The sequence below is a fragment of the Vidua chalybeata genome, chromosome Z, assembly GCF_026979565.1.
Source record: "Vidua chalybeata isolate OUT-0048 chromosome Z, bVidCha1 merged haplotype, whole genome shotgun sequence".
Classification (NCBI taxonomy): Eukaryota; Metazoa; Chordata; class Aves; order Passeriformes; family Viduidae; genus Vidua; species Vidua chalybeata.
Window position 1 is genome coordinate 37015346 of NC_071570.1, and position 10161 is coordinate 37025506.

Below are 10161 nucleotides of genomic sequence, written 5' to 3' on the forward strand. Positions count from 1 at the left end.
CAACCGAATACCCCATCTTCTGAAGTCATAAGAAAATAAATACAAACATACTGAATTTGATGACCTAATCTTGTCGAAGGTAATTCCTGTGTTACAGTGTGCAACTGTTGAAGTGGCAAACTATGATAAGTGAGGTTTTACCCTGTGAAGTAAACAAAAAATTAAAGATTGTTGACAAATTTTCTGATTCCTCTTGTGCATAACTTGCAAGCTAAGTGAAATTCTTAAAGTGATTACTTGAACTTATTAACAATATAAATGTGCTACAAGCAAAAACTATCATGTTTATCACTTGGATAAATGATCTAGTCATGTGGATTCTACATTCTAAAATTATGTGGGAGTCTTGAGACCTTTCTGCCATTCCCATAGCAATTCGTTTCAATCCAGTCTTACTGCTTACCTTTGCTACCTAATGTTCTCTATGCCAAACTTGCTACAGAAGTAGCACTTCATTGGTGCCTGCTAGTCTTAAGTGCGAATGGGCATTGGTAATGAAGACAAATGTCAAAGACCTCGAAGCCATTTGTGTTAGCGAGTTCAGCAGGATACCACGGGGTGTCACCAACACGCTCAGTACAGTCCAGCTTTTAACCAGGACTTCTCATGGAAGTGATGTCAATGTGTGACAGGGCTCACCCCCAGATTGGGGTGACCCTGGGAGGTGGTAAAGTCTCTCCTCTAACCCGGGCCTTCAAAGAAAGACTCAGAAGTCTTCAGTCGTCCAGTCTCAAGGTAGTTTATTGCATGTTATCTCAAGGCACACACACTCCCTGACATTCTCTCTGACTGCTTCTTCCTCTGCGTCTCTCTCTGTCTCTGTCTCTGTCTCTGTCTCTGTCTCTGTCTCTGTCTCTGTCTCTGTCTCCGTCTCCATCCGTCTCCCCTGCCCAAGGGCTGGTGCCATCTTTTATATCACACATTATGTATTAAATGTTTATAGTTTTTCCCCAATGGCTATCACCTATATTGAACAGTGACTTTCTACTCTAAACCAATCTGTGAGTGCCAACATCACCAAGAACATGGAAGATAGGAAGGAGAAAGAAGGAGGACAGGGCACGCCCAAATCCCTCTATCTTAGAACTTCTGACCCCCATGTACAAAACTCAGACCCCTCTGTACAGCACTAAAACCCCCCTGTACAGCACTCAAAAATCCTTTCTTTCACTTTGTGACTACTTCTATTATAATATCTAAACTTTTGTGACTTCTTGTTCTTCCTGCAAAGTTGGTAAATTGTTCCATGGATCAAATTCAAAACCACAGGGGATTCCAGCTGCCTGCCAGGGTCTCAGATGCTTCTGACCTGGACCCGGAACATCCAAGAGTGTCTGAGGGACACCTTGGGTTCCGACAAATGTGAAATGATTATGTTTTGTGAAACTGCAAAACTTGAAAACCAGAACATGGAAGTCTTCATCTGGCCCCTAAAACAAACTATCAGGGTCTCTGATGAGATGGTCAGATATGCTGAAATTGAGAGCAAGAAACCCAAGAGCTTTGCAACAAGCAACTGTGTACTTGTAAATGCAGGGAATCTGCTGCTTAGGGTTAGCAGACTTCAAAGCTCCTTCTGAGTGTGTAATTATAGAACCAGTTTTAAAATCAGACTCATTTAATTTACCAAAACCAGGGGATGGCTGAAGGAAAACATGATACTCTAAGACTCAAGGATTCTAAGAGTCCTTTTAAAAAGATGGAAAAGTGAATTGTAGGAGTTCATTTTAGACCACCTTCCAAAAAATTAACAGGAAAAGTTTCATATTTTTCCATATATCTTGTGTGCAAGTTCTTATATTTCTTATTAATTCTGTTAATTTGCTTGTGACTGAGAAATGAAATGTCACTGTAAAGGGCTGTCTGCTTTTAGACATGCAAGTTTTGGATTGTTGAGAATACTAACCAAGCCACTGATAAGCTGCCCACTGTAAGGGGGAAGTGGCTCTGACCTCCAGACAGCTGCTCCTTCTGCAGTTGGATGGACTAGAAGAATTAGGAAAAACAATTAGCTTCCAAACCAGTTGGAAGATGGAGTGGCACTTGCATGCATTGAATTTTCTCCCTTGTCAATAAATGGTAATTACAATGAGTAAAGTAATTACAAGGGCTTAGACTACATGCATGAGTTTGTGTGCTAGATTCTTGTAGACAAGAAATGGTGCTTTCTAATTAAGCTCCACACCCATTAAATAGATGGCAAAGTCCAAGTTTCAAAGAGGAAACTACAGTTGCAGGTGAAATCTGCTACCAGGCAGGTGCTCCCTTTCTTCATTTACAGCTCTGGCAGCTTGGCCTTGAAGATTTGCTGTATAGCACTAGCAAGGTGTGGGATATGGTGTGTGCATTTGATCAGTTTACTGTGTATAACCTCTGCAAAAGAATACCTGCATAATCTCATTAAGGCTCTGTATTCATTCTGTATGTTGTGTATCAAATGGAAGGAATAAAATTGGTTTACTAGCAGTTTTACAAAGTCTACCTCTGTTCTGTTTTTATGCTACATTCTGTTGCTCTTGAGGCTTATTTGAAAGAATGCTCTGCAGCTTATTAATGTAACATTGCATTGCAAAATCCTGAAAAGCCTGTTACAGTAGTGCTACCAAACATGAACTGACTTGTCGTGAGACAGCTGCTCAGGATTCCTGTTTAGAGTTTATTGTTTCTGCAGCCACTTTTGCTATATTAACCCTTACAGCACCATTGGTATGGAGTGTAAAAAATCCCATTCTTTCAGTTTGATCAGAGGGTATGGGTGGAAAGACTTCCTGATTCTGTAGCATTCTTGCACCAGAAAATTCATGGCAAATGTGAGGCGTCAGAGGGTAGTAGCATTTTCTGAATAGGCGTTTATACCATCCTCCATAAATATCAAATACACAAACATACAGAACTTGTGCAGTTGATGTCTGCAAATACAAGCTGAATAGACATTTTGGGGTTTCCTCACTGTTGCTGTAAAGGAATGATAAGTTACTTATTCTTTCTTCATAACTGCTAGACAAGCTGACTGTCACTGTCAAAGGTTATTGCACTTAACTTATTTAGACAATATTAACACCAGTTATTAAATGATCAATATATAATTGTGAATAGAAGTGATAAGGATCATGCTGAGTAACAGACTCTGTAGTTCTCTTTAAAGAAAAATGATACCTCAAGTGCTGTGTAATTAGACCTTGTAAGTACTGAAGTTTTGAATTGAGATGCAGCATTTACAATGGAGAGAAAGTTTGAATTTCTGCCATTTTTTTAATAATACGAAATTGCAGTAACTACTTGTCCTAGGTTGACTGTATGATGCTTTTATCCCCAGTCGTCTGTTCTGTTTATGCTGAATAATAAGTTTTGCACCTTTAAGACTTGTTCCAGGGGTGAAGGGAGGGAGAAGAAGCACGGAGTTTGTTTTCAGAAACTGCACTCACTCCTCCACATTCCTTCTCCTGGACTGTGTTGTCTGCAGACAGACAGACAGTGAGACAGAGCTCTCCTTTGCTTTTTAGTTAGTTTTAGCTAGCTGAGGCAAAGAAGTTCTCTGGACTGTGGTTTTTCTTTGGACCTGCTCAAACCAGCTCTGGATTGAACACCCAGAAGAGCACCGGCAGCTCACACCTGTAACCCAAACGGGCCGGGCCTGGGCCGCGGCATTTCCAGCGCCAGAGGAACTGATAAGAGACTGAGTGAGCTGAGCTGCAGCCCAGGCAAGGGGGGGATTTTTCTGAGTTTGTCTCTCTTTTAAAGCAGCAAGAAATTTCATTGTTTAATATTGTTTAGGTTTTCTTGTTTAATAAACATTTTTTTCCACTTTTCTCCAGGGAAGTATTTTTCCCTGAACCGGTTGGAGGGAAGTGCCAATTGAATCTGCCTTCTAGAGGAACCCCTTTGGGGATTCTCTCCCAAATTTATCCTGAACCAGGACAAATACATTTATTGGCGCCCAATGTGAGGCTCGAGAAAGTGGAAAAAACCTTTATTGATTGCATTTTTGTTGTGTTTGTTCTGTAGTGGGTTACAGCAGTCAGTAGCCATGTTGCTTGAACTTGTAATGTCTCTTGGGGTGGAAGCCTTCATGTGGCTCTGGTCTCTAGGGTTCTTTGAAGTTTTAGTACTTTTCTAGTCACTAGGAGTATTGTCCCTTACACATAGTTTTTACAGCAGAGGAGCACGGATTAAAATAGCTATTGTGCTGGCCTTGGTGATAGTGGTTTATAGGGTGTTTGCAAAGATACTGGAGTCTGTTCAAGATATGTATGGTTTATGGTTTCTTCGTCCTACCCTGCGTCCTAGTTCCAGTATTATGTTTTGGGGGTTTATTAGCAATTGCACCCGGTTTATTAGAGGAGGAGCAGGGGATGAGGTTTTCCAGCCTCTCCTTTCCTTCTTCTTCTTTGAATCTGTTATGTCACTTTTTGAGAATGTTCAGTTTTCCCTGAATGTTAAAGAGACCATCTTTCTGGTATCTTTCCTGGTAAACATACTTTATACAATCTGCAACTTCTCTAGAGTGAGGGCTGAGATGTCCAGGAGCTGATGAGACCCCTGACCCAGGTGTGGAAACTCCTGAGTGGTGTGGAGAATGGGAAAAGATGGGCCAAATCTTGAAAGAATTTTCTGACCCTGTAGAGTGGGATTTTCCACATGAACAAATTCAGAACTCAGATGAGAACTGAGAGAGAAGTGCCATGATGACTCTAGGGAGAAAAGGATCATTGCAATAAGCTGGGCCCTGGCCTATGCTAATGGCACCCTGCTAGATACTGTAGGGCGGCAGATAGAGACAGGGGGGCAGGGAGATAAATCAGCAGCTACCCCAGTCACTCAGGCTGCAGCCAACAGCCCAGCTACTCAGGTTGTAGCTAAACCAGACAGTAACCCTAAGCCACTGGCAGTCGCTGCAGGAAAGAAGCACACAGGCAAAACCAATCGGCCAGTGACCGACGATGATGATCCAGGGGAAGGACCCTCAAAGCCAATTACTGACACAAAAGCTGGAGTTGAAGCAACTGATACAAGATCAGAAGCCACTATTGAGTCCTATTCCCTGAAGGACAATCGTGGCCTAAGAAAGGATTACATTCAAAGACCTGATGAATCTATAGTTAGTTCGTTAGTCCGTCTTTGGGATGCTGCGGGCGAGGCTACAATTTTGGACGGTAGTGAAGCAAGGCATTTAGGATCCCTGTCACATGATCCGGTTATTGACCAAGGAATTATGAGGGGGGCTGACTCTCAGAGTCTCTGGGCACGGGTCCAGGGAAGTGCGGCACAAAGATATCTGTGTGCAGACGATCTTTATATGCAGCAAACCCAGTGGAAGACTATAGAACAAGGAATTCAACGCTTGAGGGAAATGGCAGTGGCAGAGATTGTCTTCTCAGATGATGCAACCACTGTAAATCCAGACTTGGTACCATGTACACCCGTGATGTGGCGGAAACTTGTACGACTTGGGCCATAAGAATACGCTTCTGCTTTAGCAATAATGAAGCGGGATGATAATGAGGAGACCATGCTTGATATGGCCAAGAAGCTCCGAGCATATGCAGATGCTGTACGTAGCCCAACACGTGCCAGAATTGCAGTGATGGAAACACGTCTGCAGAAGTTAGAAGATAGGATGGAAGAGAACCACAAGAAACTCAGGGAGAAAATCAAAGAGCGTTTTCTCCAAATCTCAGCAATACAAATCAGAAGTTCAGGTACCCAACGCAGACGTTCCCCAGATGGGGAAAGAAGGTACACGTCATGAGCTGAGTTGTAGTTTTTCCTGCGTGATTGCGGAGAAAACATGGAGAGATGGGATGGAAAATCTACTGCTGCTCTGGCACAATGGGTGCGTGAATTGAAGGAAGGGAAAACTCCCAGAGGAAGTTTCACCAAAAAGGAAGCAGCTCCAGTGGCCCATAAGCGAACTTCCATATATGATGATGATGACGATATTTTCGATCCTCTTGAAGGAACCTCCAAGACATATGCCCCAGGAAGGAAGGATAACCAGGCTTAGAGGGGCCCTGCCTCTAGCCATGTAGAGGCTAGGGAAAACTGGGTTTTTTGGACTGTGTGGATTCGTTGGCCTGGCATATCTGAACCACAAGAATATAAAGGTTTGGTTGACACTGGTGCACAGTGCACATTAATCCCATCAAGACATGTGGGGGCAGAATCTGTTTCTATCACTGGTGTGACAGGGGGATCACAGGATTTTACTTTGGTGGAAGCTGAGGTGAGCCTGACTAGAAATGAGTGGAAGAAACACTCTATTGTGACTGGCCCAGAGGCCCCATGCATTTTAGGGATAAACTTCCTTCAAAGTAGGTATTTCAAAGACCCAAAGGGACTCAGGTGGGCGTTTGGAATAGCTGCTGTAGAAACAGAGAGCATCAAGCAATTGAACAGCTTACCTGGACTATCAGAAAACCCATCTGCAGTAGGACTCCTGAAAGTAGAAGAGCAATGAGTACCAATTGCCACTTCGACAGTGCACCGCTGGCAGTACCGAACAAATCGGGATGCTGTGATCCCATCCACAGAATGATCCGTGAGCTGGAGAGCCAAGGGGTAGTCAGCAAAATCCACTCACCCTTCAACAGCCCCATCTGGCCTGTGCGTAAATCTGAAGGAGAATGGAGATTGACAGTGGACTACCGTGCATTGAACAAAGTGACTCCACCACTGAGTGCTGCTGTGCCGGACATGCTGGAACTCCAGTATGAGCTGGAGTCCAAGGCAGCACAGTGGTACGCCACTATTGACATGGCTAATGTGTTTTTCTCCATTCCTCTGGCAGCAGAATGCAAGCCTCAGTTTGCTTTCACCTGGAGGAGCGTGCAGTATACCTGGAACCGACTGCCCCAGAGGTGGAAGCACAGTCCTACCATCTGCCATGGACTGATCCAGACTGCACTAGGAAAGGGGGAAGCTCTAGAACATCTGCAGTACATTGATGACATCATTGTGTGGGGGAAGACAGCAGCAGAAGTGTTTGAGAAAGGAGAGAAAATCATCCAATTTCTCCTGAAAGATGGCTTTGCCATCAAGAAGAGCAAAGTCAAGACATCTGCTCGAGAGATCCAGTTCCTGGGAGTGAAGTGGCAGGATGGACGGTGTCAGATTCCCACCGATGTCATAAACAAGATCACAGCAATGTCTCCTCCAACCAATAAGAAGGAAACACAAGCTTTCATAGGCACCAGAGGCTTTTGGAGAATGCATATTCCTGAGTACAGCCAGATTGTGAGCCCTCTCTACCTGGTCACCCGCAAGAAGAACACTTTCCACTGGGGCCCTGAACAGCAACAAGCCTTTGCCCAGATAAAGCAGGAGATCTGTGGTAGGTAGGGACAGGCGAACGAAAGATTTCGGAATGTAACGGAAAGCAAGATCCTCTCCCCCTCATCCTGCGATATGTAACCAATCACCCCTGAGACATGTAGCACCTCCTAACACCACTAGTCCTCCACTCCCTGCTAACCCTAGCCGGGCCCACCGTCCCCCTTTTGACGTAGTAGGGCCCCTTGACTATTTAACCTCACGAGATAAGGTGGATGGCCATTTTGACCATCCACCACATTGGTGTCTGTGCATGTTGGTGGCCCGAGTGACCCGGGCGAGGCCAGGTTGCCGTGCTGTGTCTTGAAACCAGGTCACCTGCCTTCTCAGCAGAAGGCAACAAAGTGGTGCGAAATCCAGGAAGGAGAAATTCTCTCGGGTAGCGGGTATCGCCTGGATGAGAAACAGCGGCCGGAGCGGCGGGACCGACTCTCGGCGGGGGAGACATCCCCGGACCGGCGATCGTCATGGAGGCCATCGCAAAGGTCGTGAGTTCAGTTCATAAGCAGTGGGGAATTAAATGCAGGCTCAAGGATTTTTATTTTGCTATTGCGAGGCTCCTAGAGCTTGGGGCAATTGAACGTCCCGTGGAAATATTACATCCAGAGGTGTGGGAGAAATGCACAGCTGTGCTGGCCGAGGATACCAAATCCTCAAGGCGTGGGGTAAAGTCGAACAAGCCCTGCACAGAGCGCTCGAAGAACAGGAAACATGGAGCGCCGCGCGCACATGTTCATTAGCTACACCCAAGCTGGGGATAGGGGCGGCAACGCAAACCTCCCCTGAAAGCAGTTCGCCCGAGAGTGGGGATTCGGAGGGGCCGGGCGCATTCCCCCCCTCCCCAAGCCAGAGTCCAAACCCCCCCGCAGAACCCTCCCAAAAATCCGCGGGTTCCCCATCCATCCCTTCGCCGCCGATCAGCGATTCGGCGCCGGGGGCGCGGCAGTGCGCGCAGTCCTTTTTGGAGGAACTGGTGAGGGAAGCCAGAGACGCAGAAAATGCGGCTCGGGAAGAAATGTGGGAAGCGCCGCCGCCCTACCCAACCAAACATGGTGCCGGCGACCAAGGAGATAGGCAGGGCGCGGATGCTCTCGGCGGGAAGAGCCCGGAGTCGCGGGTTTTTGCTAAGTCACATCCATGGGAAAAAGAGAAGGAGGAGAGCAGCAGAGAGCGCATGCCCAATCAGGAGCAATGCTCAATGCTGCTACCATTTAAGGGAGAGACCTCCCCCTGCGGGAGACAGGGCAAGCCCAGGGGGCAGGAGCGGCACCACCCCCGAAGGGAGGGGCGGGGCCGGAGCTGCACAAAAAGGCACCAAAGCCCGGAAGTGCGCATTCGACTTCTGGCTCTGAGTCCAGCAACAGCAGCTCCACCAGCTCGGGAGAGCTGACGGAAGCCGACTGGGACTCAGAAACGGAGAGAGCGGAGCTAACACGGTTTAAAACAAAAATTAATAAAGCCTTAAGCCACACCGAAAGGCAATCACAACACGAACCAGCCCAGTTCACCGACTGGGGAAAAATAAAAATAGCTTGTGCTGAATGGGCCCCCTCGGCCGCAGTTCAGGCTTTCCTGGTGAGGATCACCGGGCCAGAGGGGAACCAACAAAGGATATATACTCCGGTAAACCCCAAAGACATACAGGCTATTTTCAAAGCCATTTCAGAGAAAGGGATCAACTCAGCCATGGTCTCCACCCTTGTGGACAGCCTTTTTGGCAATGATGACTTGCTCCCCTTTGATATCAAACAAATAGGTCGCATGATACTTGGTGGTGTGGGAATGATCGTGTTTAAGCAGGAATGGGAAGATAATTGTACAAAAGAGCTAGCCCAAGCTTCTGGGGCGGGGCAACCACTGCACGGCTTGAGTTTATCCAGGCTGATGGGAAAACATGATGAGATGATTACACCTCAGCAACAAGCCACACAAATGCGGGCCGAGGAAGTCAGGGCCACCACTCGAGCCACCAGGGAGGCTATTTGTGCCGCCTCTCTAGTAGTGGCCAAGCCATCACCGTAGTCTACCATAAGGCAGGCAGAGAGTGAAAGCTTCACGCAGTTCATAGACCACCTGCAAATGGCAGTAGACTCTCTACCCTGCCTGCAGAGGCAAAGGGCCCTGTGGTAGTGGACTGCTTGCGCCAGCAGTGCAACTCCGTCACCAAGGACATTTTGCGCTCCCTGCCAGCCGGAGCCAGCCTGGCCGACATGATCAGACACGTCGTAAGAGAGGAGCACCTGACACCCATTCAAGCAGCCGTCCACACCCTAACCAGTGCAATGGCATGCATCAAATGTGGTCAGGCAGGCCACATCACAGTGAGCTGCCCGCAGCCGGCACAGCAGTCCGCGGCGGTGCCCCCACCCCAAGCACGCCCGAGAGGGCCCTGTTGGGGCTGTGGGAAGAAAGGGCACTTCGCTAAGGACTGCAGGTCCCGGCCTCAGGGAAACGGGAAAGGGAGGGGGTGTGCAGGCTGCACTCAGCCTCCTCCCGCTACGAATGCAAAGTGGCCCATCTATGTCAACCCCCAGTGGGGCGGGGGCCCTCATACCCCATGGCCCCACAAGAACCAGCCAGCTTCACAAGCGACACAATTGCAGAGTTTCGCAGCACCGCCAGCGGCACCTTCGTATCCACCACCGCCACAAGCCGCGCCTGTGCCACAGGGCCAGCAGGGGACACCCCAGAGCGGGACCCCTGGGTGGCCCTGGCCATGAAAATAGGGAAGGAGCCCCTGATGGTGTGGGGGACATGCCACCTTTATGGCAGTCAGGATCCCCACGTCATAGGGCTTCAGTTTTGGGCAGACACGGGATCAGACTGCTCGGT